This window comes from Castanea sativa, chromosome 4 (assembly GCF_040712315.1).
Source record: "Castanea sativa cultivar Marrone di Chiusa Pesio chromosome 4, ASM4071231v1".
In the NCBI taxonomy this organism is placed as follows: domain Eukaryota; kingdom Viridiplantae; phylum Streptophyta; class Magnoliopsida; order Fagales; family Fagaceae; genus Castanea; species Castanea sativa.
Window position 1 is genome coordinate 12,997,517 of NC_134016.1, and position 15,224 is coordinate 13,012,740.

The window sequence follows — 15,224 nt, forward strand, 5'->3', positions numbered from 1 at the left end:
GGGCCTGCTGTGGCTCATTCTTGCTTTTCTTCATTACATAATGCCCATGGGTTTACTACTTCCTCCTTTGGGCTCCTCTGGGCCCATTTGCTTTTTCCCAAGACCTATTTATTTATTTTATGGGCCTATGATCCATTATTCCTCCCATTAATGATTCTTTCCTATCAACCTACCATCTCTCTTTTTTGCCCATATTGTTGGGCTTCTTCCTGCTGCTGAGCTTTTCAAAAACATGAGCGTTAACATTTAGCCCCCTGAGCATTTGAAATGCTCCTGCAGTTCGTATGCGAATAAAAGGCTTTCTTGCCCTTCCTGTCTTTTCTTCTTCTTTTCCTTTGCAGGCTTTTTCAAACAGTGGACCCTAACTTATATATATATATATATATATATATATATATATATATATATATATATATATATATATATATATATATTCTTTTTCTTTTTCCTGCCATGAACAATGTTGTCTCTTTGAATTTCCCAGTTTAGCAGTTATTCTGAAACATGGCCTCTGCTTCATTAATTCCACCCCTTATCTGATGACTGACCCATCACATCCTTTCACATTTTAAGCACAAACATTCTCTCCTTTCCCTTTTCTTCACCGTTGTCTTCCCTTTCAAATACCACTAAACATCTGCTTCGATCAACCAGTCCCTCATGACACCGGCAAAAAGCCAAGGTTCTTCCCGCTGTAAGGGAAAAGAGGTTATCTCTGATGATCCTACTGTGCGAGAGATAGGCGAAGAGGCCACCTATTCGGAGTCGGACCACTCCGACGAGGAAGAGGAACGGCATGATCCCGATAGTGAGTGCGCTCCTCTCATAGACCCTTTGTACGATACTTATGCTCACTTCGTAAAAGTTCCCAATGATTATGTGCTGTCGCCGCCGGGCCATGTGTGGCTCGCCCTTCGCCTTTGCAATTCAGACGTGTCTTGGGCCCCATTGGCTTCTTCAATTCCGGACCTTGCCATCTGTCTGGGTACTTCACTCCCCGTGCCTATTCTCTTCAAGTCTGGATCGGGCACTACTTTGGGTTGGAGGGAATGGGTAGATAAGGAGTTGTCTAATATGGGCTTTACGGTGTCGCTACAGCAGGCCGGTGTATTGAAGGCTATTGTTTCATCCCGCTGTTTATCTAACTATAGGGATCTCTTCAACCTTTTCCATTTGGTCTGCCGGTGGTGCACTGCCACCCACACTTTCTTTCTCTCCTGCAGTGATATCACCGTGACTTTAGAAGACGTGGCGAATCAATTGCTTTTGCCCATTCTTGGTGACACTGACCTCGATGCTTTGGAGCTTTCCCCGGAGGAAGAGGCCGTCGAGGCCGAGTTGAGGAAGAGGATGAGTGGCAACGCGAAATTGTCTTATTGGGTCCATTCCTCCTTTAAGATCTCCGTTGCTGCTCATCATATGGCATTGGTCACGTTCTGGCTCTGTAAATTTATCTTTGGCTCTCATCCCCATTATGTTGTGAAGCCCTTGTATTTTCGATTAGCCATTAAGATTTCTGCTGGGGTGAGTTTGCCATTAGCATCCATGTTCCTGGGACATCTGTATGTTCAGTTGGATATCCTGCGGAGTGATGAAGATCAGGCGGGTTCTTGCCACATAGTCACTACCTCCGTTCACAGCACTATTCTGCAGCATTTGTTGTACAAATGCTGTGCTAAGCATTTGACAAAGTGTAGATCTGTCCAGTTTGCTAAGGAGAAGTACCAGTCGTGCCCGAGAGTTATCACCGATTTCTGCGATAGGTTTGAGTCTGACTTTCCATTAGCTTTTCGTTGGGTTGGTTTGAAGCCGATTGATCATCCTACTGTTGAGTTCTTCGATATAGGAGTTGGGTTTTCATGGAGAGCATATAGGAGCTTAGGCATGGGTTAGACATGTGCTGATTATGTGATGGGTCCGTTTGTTGATACTGCTGGGACCACTACCCCGTTGACTGGTTTTGAGGAGAGGGGTATCACTTACTTGGTAGCCACCAATGTCGGGTGGTTGCCTTACTTGGCTAATGAGGGTGTTAGATTTGTGCATTACCCTACTAACAAAGTGAGGAGGCAGTTTGGGTTGGATCAGGATATTCCTGATAACCTTTCTTCTCTTATGGAGTCCTCTACTTCTGTTCGGCCAATCTTGGGCACACAACCTTTGAGTTTTGGAGTAAACGCTTTACTGCAATTACTATTCCGAGTTCACAAAGGGAGGGTGTTTGTATTGCTACCATGCACGGATATTGGCAGGCTGTGATGACTTCATTTTAGAAAAAGTTGTTGGGTAGCTGTGGGTTTTCTCTTATTCCTCCTAATTGGCTTGGTGCAGTTATTTCCGCTAATCCTCGATTAATCTTGCCTTCTAAGTCTGTGTTGGCGCATACCAGGAAGCAGAGTTGGTCTGCCATATTTGAGTGGATTGAGGAAGAGAGAGGGTGGTTCTAGCATGCCGGTGATTATCCCGCGGGTTGGGAGAAGAGGGTGAAGGTGACCAACATTTCTATACCCGTGAAGAAGAGTTCTGTCAAGTCTAAGTTTGCGAAGAAGAAGAAGAAGAAGGGTGATGATTTTTCTAAGACTTGTTCGGACATCATTCCTTTTGAGAGTGACCTTCCTCTTATGGGTAATACAGTTTTAGAGAGCTCTCCTTTTCCTTCTGCTCGTACCTATTCCAGTAGGCGCCCTACTACAGGCAAGTCTAGACCTACTATTCTACGACCATCTACTGACACTCCTCCTTCTACCAGGACCCAACACAACAAAAGGAAGACGTCTCCTCCTCTTACGCTCACCACTACTAAGCAGAGAGTATGTTATCTCTAACTTTTCTTTACCTTTATTATTTTTTGTATAAGGCTCTTCTTGCGACTAACTCCATATACTTATTGACTCGTTTCCTTCCTCTTGTCCCTTTTTTTTTTTTTTTTTTTTTTTTTTTTTTTTTTTTTTTTTTTTTTTTGCAGTCTAAGCACAAGGAGGATTCTTCTACCACCCATCCTATTTCACTTGATGAGCCCGAGTTGGAGGTATGTCTCCTTCCTTTCTTTCTTCTTTTTTTCTTCCTTTTTTTTTTGTTTGCATCATTAACCCTTATGTATTCCTCTCTTCCTCACTTTTCTTTTTGTTTCCCAGGTCGAGCCCGAGCCTATCTCCGTATATCACCCCATAGCTGAAGAGATTTCTGCCTCCATGGGCACACCCATGGAAAGTTTCTTTGATGGGGCTGATGTGGTATTTTCGGCCATGATTTCTGCCGCTCCTACTTCTGCACAGGGTGTTTCTGCTGAGGCTCTTACCCCTCCTACTAAACTGGTATCCATAGATAAGGGTACTCATATTGAGAAGGTTAGTGAGACTGCTCTTATTCCTACCAAGACACTTACTTCCCAAAAGAAGGTCGACCCTCCTGATGATGCCCAGACCGAGGTTGCCTCTCCTGTCACACCTCTTGTTATCTCTACCAGTGATCCTTTCGCGGCTCTATCTCAAGCTATGAAGGATGACTCTTCCTTGGTAGTTCCCCCTTCTTCCATCCCTAGCTCTGTTACATGTGGGCCTGACGTAGACTTGTCCTCTAAGGTATCTGAGGATGTTCTTAAGGATCCTGATGACGAGCCTGCCATGAAGAAAAGGATTTTTGAATTTGAAGAAGAGGAAAGTGTTGACCATGAGGTTGAGTTCATGGGTATGTTTCTCCCTTATTTCATTAAGTTCCCTTTTCCCTTTTTTTTTAAAAAAAAAAAATTTATCCTTGCCCTCTTTTTTCTCCTTATATGTATATATATTTGTATATCCCTCTGATGTGGTCTCCCTTTACTTTGCATGTCTGTTCCTCTGATTGCAGAGACTTTTGAGGACCTAGGGGTTGCAGCAGACACAGCGATGCCTACTTCCACTTCTCCTGCTGCACCTACAGTGCCTGTCTTTGTCGTTCCTACAACACCAGCTTCTGCCATTCCCACAGCCCTCATTCTCACAGGTCCTGGTGAGTTTTCTTCCTTTCATTTTCTCCTTTGTTCTTTCATCATAAATTCACTCTACTTATTTCATGATTTCTTATACCACACTTCATATCTCTTACTAGGTCCGTTTCCCACTACTCCTTCTTAGTTTGAGGTGGGCAGTAGTTCTGCCACAATTTTGGATCCTGTGAGTGAGGCCACAACCTTCTTTACTAGTTTCGACCAGCCTGAGGTCAATAACCTCGATCCTGCAGACTTCTGGGGTTCTGAGCCTCCCTATATTGACTTCCATGGCTTTAGGGTACCTGAGGATTGTGCTTCTCATCTGGAGGCGGTTTATAGCAGTTGTGGTGACTTCATGCAGGGATTCCGCCTTAGCCATTCTGCTAGGGAACACTTTTTGAAGCTGCTGGGGAGCATGATGAATGACATCGGGCATAACTTTGTTGACACTGTTTCTACCGAGAGAATCTTGTAGTGGAAGGCTGCAGTACAAGAGCTTGTTAGCGTGGGCTTTGCTGTGGAGTTCATTTTGGACCATCTTCGTGAGGCTGCCTAAGCCTTTTTCATGAAGAAGGTTCAGCCTGCTATCAATGCCACTGATACTTGTATTGAGGCTTTGAGAAAGGAGGTGGCAGCCTTGGAGGGTCGCCGTGAGCATCTTCTTTCTAGCATTGGAGGATCCAATTGCTTTAGAGATCAACTCCTTATTTCTAGGCTTCGTTGATGATGTAGCTTCCCCTTTATTTTACTTATTATCTCTTTTTTTTAGCACACTTTATGTTCCCTTTAGCACTTATTTGGCAAGTCCGACATGACTGCCATAGTTTGGGTTTGTAACTATGATGCTACACTTTATTACTCTTTTGCTATTACTATGACATGGTATGCTTTTATAATACTTCATACTTTTTCATTACACACTATTAAAAAGCATGTTATAATCTTGTTTCGTGACATAGTCAATTAAAGGAAAAGGAAACATAAAATAAACTTAAGTAAAAGGGATGACTACATAACTTTTTCTCTTAAGTGTAATAACGCTTCAGCCACTTGCCATTGATGGGATCCATTAGGTCCTTGCCGTCCATCTAGGCCAAACGGTAATACCCACTTGCATGTGCTTCTCTTATCACAAAGGGTCCTTTCCATTTTGGTGAAAACTTAGAAGTCCTGCCATACCTCGCTTGACGTGGTCCACTGCCTTTAACACGAGTTGTCCTTCTGCAAACACCCTTTCTTTGGTCATTCTATCATAGGTTTCAGTCATCCTTTGTCTATATCTATGGCTGCGCTCTTGGGCCTCTTCCTTTTTTTTATCAAGCCCCTCTAGGTCTTCACATCTTTCTGCCGTAAATACTCATTTTTCTTTTTCTTTCTCCCGCATTTGCATGACTTTTAAAGATGGAGTCATCACTTTTGCCGAGCTTATTACCTTTGTCCCATAGACCAAGGAAAAGGGTGAAAGCCTTGTGGCTGATTTCAGTGAATTCTGTAAGCCCAAAGAGCGTCTGGCAAGTGCATTGCCCATCATCCTGTATATTCTTGGCTCATTTTGCTGATGATCTTTATGAGGGTCTTGTTTGTCGCCTCTGCCTGCCCATTTCCTTGAGGGTAATAGGGCGATGAACGATGGTGTTTGACTTGGTAGAATTTCAGCATCTTCCTTACATCACTGTTGACAAACGGCATGCCATTGTCGCTGATAATCCTATGAGGTACCCCAAACCTCACAATTATGTTTTCTTTGATGAAGTTTGCTACTGCTCCTCACATGGCTTTATGAAGTGGCACTGCCTCTGCCCATTTGGTGAAGTACTTTTTAGCCACTAGGATCCATATGTATCCACGTGATGGTGGGTTAACTGGCCCCACCAAATCAAGCCCTTAAGTATGGATGGGCCATGGGGTAACCATATTGTGTAAGTTCTGTGGATGAGTGTGGATCAAGTTGGCTTGTACTTGGCAGCTATCGCATCTTTTCAGGAATTCTGCTGTAACCTTCTTCATGGTGGGCCAGTAGTAACCCATTTGTAGCAGGCATCCGTACAACTTTTTCCTCCTTTGGTGTTCCCCACATTCTCCTGCGTGCACTTCTTTTATCATATCTCTTGGTTCCTCGAGACCTAAACATCGTAATGGGTCCCCATCATACCCTTTTTTGAAGAGGACCCCGTTGTGTAGAAAGTAACGTGTTGCCAACCTTTTAAGCTTGTATCTTTCACTATGCTTTTGTGGTAGAATTCCTTCTGTCAAGTATTGTGTGAATGGGCTTCTCCAGTCTTCGCAGATGAATACATCGTAACTTTCCTTTTTGTTTGCTACAAGTTGGCAGGTCTCGCATTGGGTTTGGACTTGATCTGCGTCCTTACCCATACTTGGCCAATAGAAACCTGCCCTTTGAAGTCTACGGTAAAGATTGACTTCTCCGCAGGATCCGCAGGTCTTGTCATGCACTTCCTTCAACTTTCTTTGGGCTTCCACTCGTCCCACACATCTAGACAAGACTCCACCTGGCATTCTGCGGTATAACTCTCCTTTTACCAAGGCATAGTCTTTTAACACCTTCAATTCTGCTGTGTCTTCCTCTTTCATCAAAACCTCCTTTATAGGGATTCTCCAGTCTTCTTCACATTGTTCCTTTTAGAACCTTTCCTTCAGCATCTCGATGATAGATTCCATTCTCTTGCTTACTTCTATCTTGGTGCTGTTTCCTTCAAAAATTATTTGTGAGCCCAACGCGGCCAACGCATCCGCATACCGATTCTCATTTCTTAGAGCATGCTCTATTTCAAAAGTTGAAAACCTTTCCTCCATCTTATGGGCCAATGTTCTATACGGGGCTAAGCTGGGTTCCTTCAGGGAGAAGCTTCCCTTGGCCTAGTAGACTACCAAGTTCAAATCACCCATTACTTTTAAATGCTTTATCCCCATTTCAAGGGCTGTGGCTAACCCAGTTAGGTAGGCCTCATATTCCACTGTGTCGTTTGAACAAGGGAATTCTAATTTGAGTGAGAGTGCCACAACTTTGTCTTCTTCATGATACAAGACTACTCCCACTCCTCTTGATTGGGTGGTATCAAACTTCATCACCCATTGCTCTCTGACTTCTTCTGCCATAGCTACTTCTTTTGGGACCTCATCATTTAGCGGGAATTTTTCTTCTCCCGGGAATTGTGACAATAAGTCGGCTATAGCTTGGCTCTTTACTGCTTTGGGCGTTCCCAGTTTCAAGTGGTATTGTGACAGTTGTAGCAATCACTGGGATATTCTACTAGAGAGAATCGGCTGCCACAACAAAGCTTTGATTGCATAAGACTTAGTCATCAGCCATACCTCGTTGGCCAAGAAGTAGTGGTGCAGCCTTTGTGAAGCGTACACTATGGCCAAGCATGCTCTTTCAGCCCTTAGATAACAAGTTTCTGTATCCTTTAGGGCACGACTGATGTAGTAAACCGGTTGCTCAATGCCACCTCCATCTTCTTGGGCAATCAATGCACCTATAGCATACGAGTTGGTGGCTAGGTAGAGCAACAATGACTTCTTACAAATTGGGGCTTGCACAGTGGGAAGGTTCATCATAATCTGCTGTAGCCTTTTGAAGGCCACCTGTTGTGCCTCTCCCCACTAAAAGCTTTGCCCCTTCTTGAGCAATTTGGTGAAAGTAGAAGTAATTGATGCCAACCCAAGGATGAATCTTCGGATCTATGAGACTTTTCCCAAGAAACTTTTCAACTCTTTCACTGTGGCTGGAGGTTTCATGGTAGCTATGGCCATAGTTTTGGCCGGGTCTACGTTTATTCCTTTGCAATGAATTAAGAAACCTAGGAATTTCTTAGAGGACACTCCAAATGCACACTTAAGAGGGTTCATTCTCAGTTTGAAAGCTCTACACCTCTCAAATGCCCTTCTCAAAACTAGGCATGCTCTTCTCGCTTCTTTAATTTCACCACTATGCCATCCACATAGTCCTCTAGTTCTTGATGCATCATGTCGTGGAATATAGCCATCATTATCCGTTGATACGGTGCACCTGCATTTTTTAACTTAAAAGGCATTATAGTGTAGTAGAAGTTGCCTATGGGTGTTTTGAAAGCAGTTTTCTTTGCATCCTTTGGTGCCATCCTGATTTGATTGTACCCATTGAATCCTTCCATGAATCAAAACATGACGCTTCCCGCCGCAGAATCTATCAGTAGATCCAGTTTGGCAACGAGAATTCATCTTTTAGGCAAACTGTGTTGAGGTTTCTAAAATCTACGCAATACCTTATCTGCCCGTTCTTCTTTTTCACTGATATCATGTTGGACAACTAGCGCTAGTGTTAAATAGGCTTAATGAATCCTGCGGCCAGCAATTTCTACACCTCCTTGACTATTTGCCCTTCTATTTTGGTGTGGAATATCCTAGCAGGCTGGGCCATTGGCTTGGCCTCAGGATCCACATTCAGTGTATGCACCACTAGCCTGGGGTCTAATCCTGGAATTTCACTGTATTCCCATATGAAAACATCTTTGAATTCCTTCAGTAACAGTATCAATTCTGATTTCTCCTTTTCTGATAGACGTGAACTGATTGAGATGGGTTTTGGTTTCTACGGGTTAGATCCCAATAATCAGTAAAGTCAAAGAAGAAGATGATTAGTTTGCCATATTCAGTTTTGTTACGAGGCTATGGCCAAGGAGGGAACCATTTCCTCAATGTGGGTAACCTCACAGGAGGATCCTGCCGCGAAAATTACACACTTTAAGGGAGCAAGCCTGAATGACTTGTACCTAAACAGATTCTTTTTCTTTAGCAGAGAGTAGGCTTTAAGAGGGAGAGAAGGAAAGAAAAACCTACTGATGCATGCTTGCCATTCTACCCTCTCTCGTTCTTTTTCTAACTCTCTGTTTCTTTTCCCCTGTTTTACTATTTCAATTTTTCCTTTTGTTTTCTTTCTTTTCTTTTATGTTTTCTTATGCGATGTGATGGTGATCACTCTTGTGGTGATTGCTACTATTTTTTCCTTCCTCTGTGCATGGCAAAGACCCTTTATATACTGCCTGCCACGACTATTTTTTTTACCATTTTACCCCTTAACAACCTTTGTCTAGTCTATGCGACTTTGCCAACCACGACTGGTTTGTTAGCGCCCTAGCCACCACCACTTACCTGTGCTGGCTGTGTCACTCCCTATTACCAGACAAAGAAGGTTATTTTGTTTGTTTGCTCACTGTGGCATTCTCATCTATCACAGTGTGGGTGTTCTCTCTTCCTATCCCTCATGACATGTACCTAGTGGTTCCAGCTTATCCTCCCTTTTTTGGGTGATACATCATCCCAATAGGACATTTCCCCCAAAAGAGCTTGAGCAGGAACCCTAGAATAGGCTTCCCTTTCTCCACACTGCCAGACCATACCCCCTTTTACCTCTGACTCATGCCCCACCACTCCTCTATTGGCTAGGTACAAGCTAGTAGTGCCTGGGTCTCACACGTGCTCTACTTCCTGTGTACATCCAAAGACTTGTCTACTGCTCATGCGTTTCTCGTGGTCATGGGCTCGCCTATGCACTTTACCGCCCATCCTTGACCTCTTACGGCATGAACTGTCTGTTGGCCTTTCATTCTTTATGGGCGTGCTTCTTTTCAAGGGCTGGGCTTTGCTTGGGTTTTTCTTCCTTTTAATCTATTCCTTGCTCCACTCATAGTCTTGTTGTCATTCCTACCATACCACTCTGCTATTCATGCCATGGTGTTATTTGACACGTATTCGCTGGGCCTTTTTGGGTCTGCTACTCATCCTTCTTTCAATGACTTCGTATGGTCATTCATTCTGCTTTTGGGCTTTTTCTCAGCCCATTTGCTTGTGGACTCTTTTGTCCCATTTCTTTGTTAGCCCATTTGCTTTCCGTGGGCATCCTCGACCCATTTGCTTTTTCGTGGGCATCCTCGGCCCATTACCTGATTCTACATTCCCATGGGTACTTTGCTAACTCTTTTGGGCTTCCTTGGCCCAATTGCTTTATCCTTTATCCTTCATCCTTGGGGCTCATGGGCTTTTCTATCAACCCTTCCTTTCTTACTTCATTACTTCGGGCTTGCTATGGCCCATTCTTGCTTTTCTTCATTACATAATGCCCATGGGTTTACTACTTCCTCCTTTGGGCTCCTCTGGGCCCATTTGCTTTTTTTCAAGACCCATTTATTTATTTTATGGGCCTATGATTCATTATTCCTGCCATTAATGGTTCTTTCCTATCAACCCACCATCTTTCTTTTTTGCCCATATTGTTGGGCTTCTTCTTGCTGCTAGGCTTTTCAAAAAATGAGCATCAACAATCCTCACACTCAAAAGGTCTATATTACTCCACATGTCTTTTCCATGAGTTTGACATTCCTATTCTCCCTACATCTTCTTTTGATTCTTTTATCCACATCTCTTCTGTTAAGCCTTCTTTGGACCTTTGGATTTCTACCCTATTACCCAGCTCCAATTCTCCCTTGTCTGTTGTTTCTGATGTTTTTCCTTCTGTCCTTTCATCTTTTTCTGTGACTGATGAGGTCTGTCTTGTCCTTGCTGCCCCTACTGATGTTAGTTTACCTGCTGCACCTACTAACGTTACCTAACCCCATTCTGATATTATATCTTCCTCGGGTCTTACTGAGTCTTCTTCTCTTGATATTTCAAATTCTATGGTTGTGGCATCCACCTCAGTTGTCCCATCTGCTCCTCCTTCCTTTCTAATTACTCATCCCATGCTTACCAGATCCAGACATGGCATATTCAAGCCCAAAGCTTATGCTATTGTGAGGAATTATGTTCAAGAGGAACCTCCTACTTTTCACATTGCTTCTAGATTTCCACACTGGATTGAAGCTATGGATTCTGAGTACAATTCACTTTTGAAGCTGAATACTTGGTCCTTAGTCCCTCTTCCTTTTGATAAGAATGTGGTTCATTGTAAGTGGGTGTACAAAATTAAAAGGGGCAGTGATGGTTCCATTGCTAGGTATAAAGAAAGGTTGGTTGCTAAGGGATTTTTGCAACAATATGGCTTGGACTATGAAAAAACCTTTAGTCCAGTTGTTAAGCTTGCTACTGTCAGGATTGTCTTAGCCTTAGCTGTTCAGCATAATTGGTCCTTGAAGTAGCTAGATGTTTCTAATGCCTTCCTACATGGTGTGCTTCAAGAAGAGGTTTTCATGTCTCAGCCTTAAGGTTATGTGGATCCTGTTCATCCTGGCTATGTATTCAAGCTTCACAAAGCCATTTATGGTCTTAAACAGGCTCCTAGGGCCTGGTTTGATAGCTTTACCTCTGATATTTTTCACCTTGGTTTCCATTCCTCCTCAGCAGACTCTAATTTGTTTATCTTGCATCATGATACCTTTGTGGTTTACCTACTTCTATATGTGGATGATATTATTGTCATTGGGAATAGTCTTCCTTTCGTTGATCATCTAGTCTCAAGGTTTGCCACTATTTTTGACTTGAAAGATCTTGGTCCTCTTGCTTACTTCCTTGGCCTTCAGATTGAGTCTACTTCTCAAGGGCTATTTGTGCATCAATCCAAGTATGCCTTGGATTTACTGACCAAGTTTAATATGTTGGATTGCAAGCCTTGTGTTACTCCCTGCTCTCCCGTAGTTCATGTCAACTCTCAGTCTAGCCCTTTGCTTCTTGATCCTACAGTCTTTAGAAGCATGGTTGGTGGGTTGCAATACTTGACCTTCACCAAGCCTGATTTGGCCTTCTCTATCCAACAAGTGTGTCAATTTATGAGCAAGCCTACTCACCATCACCTTGTGGCAGCCAAGAGGATTCTTAGATATCTTTAGGGTACTTTACATCATGGTATTCATTATCAGCCTAGTACTTTGGTTCTTTCAGCTTATTGTGATTCTGATTGGGTTGGTGATCCCCTTGATAGGAAGTCTGTTACTAGTATGGTGGTGTTTTTGGGTAGCTTTCCTATCACTTGGTCTGCTATGAAGCAACTGATTGTGGCTAGGTCCTCTACTGAGGCTGAATATAGGGCTACTGCTGCTGAGGTGAGTTGGCTTAGGATGATTCTTAAAGATTTGGGTATTTTCTTGTCCTTGCCTCCTATGCTTTAGTGTGATAATGTGTTTGCCTTGGCTTTGGCATCCAATCCCATCTTTCATGCTCGTACTAAGCATATTAAGGTGGGTTACCATTATATTCGTGAGAAAGATCTTGCTAAGGAGTTGAACCTTAACTTTATTTCTACTCTTGATTAGCTAGCTAATATCTTTACCAAAGATCTTCCTACTCCTCGGTTTCTTGATCTTGCTTACAAACTGATGGGTGTTCCTCCCCTCAGTTTGAGAGGGGATGTAAAGGCACTTACACAAACTGAGGTAAAGGTTCAAGTACAAGATAGTAAGGTTGATGACAGAGCTGTTGAAGCTGGTGATAAAGCAGCTGGTAAACGACTTGTAGTTAGCTAAGAAAGAGTGGAGTCTATACATGTGTCAGTGATCTAGAATGGCTGAATTAGAGTTTGTTATTCCACTCCACATTATACGAAAGGAGTTAGGGTATATATATTTGGGGATTGTATCAGATCATGTAATGCAATAACAAAATTTCTCATTTCTTTTGGAATCAATTCTATTCTCTAAATTTCCTCTATTTTCTTCTTCATTATTCTATCTTTCCTTACTTTACTTTTCAGGTTGCTCAGTGTGGATTTGGTAAGTGGTGGTGGTCAGCAGTGGAGGGCTTTTTCTGGGATTTGGTGTTTGTGGTGGATGGTGATGGTGAGTACTTTTTTGTGGTGGTGAGTACAGTGGTGGTGGGTAGAAGTTCCATTTGGGTTTTGTATTTATATTTGTTTTTTTTCTTTGGGTTTGTCATTTGTGGGTATGGATATGTGATTTTGGTGGTTGTTGATGGTGGTGGTTACTTGGTTTTATTGTTGTGGTTTGGGTTTTCAGTGGTGGTGGGTGGTGGTGGCAATCTTTTTGGGTAATTTTGGTGGTGACACGGGCTAAATTTTGGTGGAAGTTGGTTGTGTGGGTTTTCAAGAGAGAGAAAAAGGAAGAGAGGGAAAATAAATGAAAGAGAAGAGAGAAACATGATTTTTTAAATTATTTGATGCTATAGTTTATATTATTTTAACGAGTTGTATAAAAAAAATAGAAACTAGAATGTTAGGTGAGTTGTAAAATGAGATGGTAAAATAGATAAAGTAGGTTTTAAGGATGTAAAATAGGTGTTTTTTAACAAACCTAGATGCTAGTGCTCTAATACCTTGGTAGTAGCATTCGTGTAAGGATGCTAAATTTGGATTTGGCTACAATGCTTCAATTACATCATCATCATTGTGAATCCCTCCCTCTTTCCTGACCATAGAGTCTTATACCCAAAAGGCTTTTCTTGTGCTTCAATTCTGTTTTCTTAGCCTCACCCCCACTAATCAAAATTTCAAGCCCATCCAAGTAAAGAATCCTTGGTGTATTATATTCTTAAACATTACTATATTACATGCTTTATTAAGTTTTAGCATTATCATTGAAGAGGGTATATTTAGGGTAGACGGTCAGAATTTGCAAAGACCTACTAGGACGACGGATAAAAACATGAGGCGACGAAGCTCTTTAAGTATGGACGGATGATCTAAGGTGAATAGATCACCTTCAATAGATGGATGGTCTAAGCTGGACAGATCGTTTATCAGTGGACGGGTGATCTGAAGTAAACGGATAGCGCTCCGGACGGGTACTAATTACGACGGTGTCAAAATAGGCCACGTGGCAGTGACACAGCTTACTTGGTCTCCAAGGGAATTTCAAATAGCAACAACTTGAGCTCCACGATTAACCAAACCCTTATATGGAAAGGGTCCCTTAAGTTGCGCGCATTTATGATGATCTTCTCTACAAGGAAATATTCCTCTTGCCCAAGGCACCAAGGTCGGTTCTCTACTACTATAAAAAGGCCAAAACCTTCAGAAAACAAGGTACACATAACTCATCCAAGTTTTGGCACTCTAGAGCTATAACAATCTCTGACTTAACTTTCGGAGGGTATTAGGCTGGTACCACACCAGTATTCTCTTAAGGTCTTTTTCTTTTTGGTGTTGTGTAGGTGTTGCTCCGGGTATGTGAGGACCATGTAACCTACCGATGATTTTTAGCATCATCAATCACTACTCACATAGAACTTGTTCAATGTTCAAAGAGAACTTAATTTTCCAATTCCTTTTGGTAGCGGTCTTAGATTTCAAGCTCAAGATGCCTCAAGTTGATAGGTTTCCGAATCCCTTGAGGTAGTCACTTGAGACTTTGACACCAATTAAGGATCTGGGATTTCAAATTGTACAAACATTATTAATTTTTGTTTAATTTAAGTTTCTTAATGATTCTCCTAAAAAAATTCTTGGAGCTGCCATTTCATGTTCATAATTATGGGACCACACAAGAGGATTGCTATGCTCATTTGGACTAGAGGTTCAGGTTTTGCATTGAGTGACCAAGTTAATGGTGTTTTGGGCAAAACTTATGCGAGCAATTATGTGAGTAAGGTGAAGGTGGGAGTTGTCATGTCATACCTGTTTTGGGTGGTGATAAAGAATTCTCATCTTCAAGTCTCTTTGCCATGGATTGTGCCGTAGCATGATTAATTAGTTCACGGAAAGCCATTCTTTGGAGAACTTGGAGTATGGCAATCTACATTGTTCTAGTGGGATGAACAGCCATGGAATAGTTTTTAAGAGATAATTAATCATTTTTTGCTCTTTAGTACTCCGTCTAGCTACCTAATGAGCTATATATGTTTAGAGCGGAAAAATCTTGTATGTGCCGGTCTCATGAGACTCTCTCCATTGGAGCACTCTTTTGTCATAAAATTTTAATAAGGTCAGAGTCATCATCAATGGGAAAATTCTTAGGTAGTCTCGGAGTATAATGAAATGGTGCTCCCTCCTCTTACATTCATGGTAGACCCCACCATGAATTTAATGAGCAGACCCCACCATGAATGTGAGAGGAGGGAGCACCATTCTCTGTGCTCCGGGAGTACTTAAGAATTACCCACATATGTCTCGCCATTTCATTAATGTCTTTGTTCAATTAGTTCATATATTACTACACGATGGTAAGTTATAAATACTATGTTCCTTTCTTTTGCATTGAAAAAGAAAAAAAAAACCATTAAATAACAGCAAAATGTGCATTTAGTTCGAGTATAAAAAATAACTCTTAGTTACAGCGAGCAAATTCAAAATTAACTAAACTTTAAGAGAAAAAAC